The sequence below is a fragment of the Apis dorsata genome, unplaced genomic scaffold (assembly GCF_000469605.1).
Source record: "Apis dorsata unplaced genomic scaffold, Apis dorsata 1.3 scaffold_68, whole genome shotgun sequence".
NCBI lineage: Eukaryota > Metazoa > Arthropoda > Insecta > Hymenoptera > Apidae > Apis > Apis dorsata.
The window spans coordinates 412,765-413,049 of NW_006263366.1; positions in this window are offsets into that span (position 1 = coordinate 412,765).

A 285-nucleotide genomic window follows, 5' to 3' on the forward strand; every position below is an offset into this window, starting at 1 on the left:
AATTTCGAGAGTCGATAAAAAGTTGTACCTTTTGTTCATTTTCGTTCGGAATTTTGTCCAGAGTTTTTTTAGGAAATGTTTAGTGAAGCATCGTCTGAAGAATAGGCCGAATAACTTTCTAGCACGGATTTCACATCACCGCCAGAAGAAACAGAAAACTCTGACAGCTGGATTTTTCGTCAAGGTTTGAAGGTTTGGCCCCCGTTGCCATGGAGACACGAATTTTCGAATTTTAAAATTTCTATCTGCCTGTCCATCCATCCTATCCGATGGATACACGAGCCA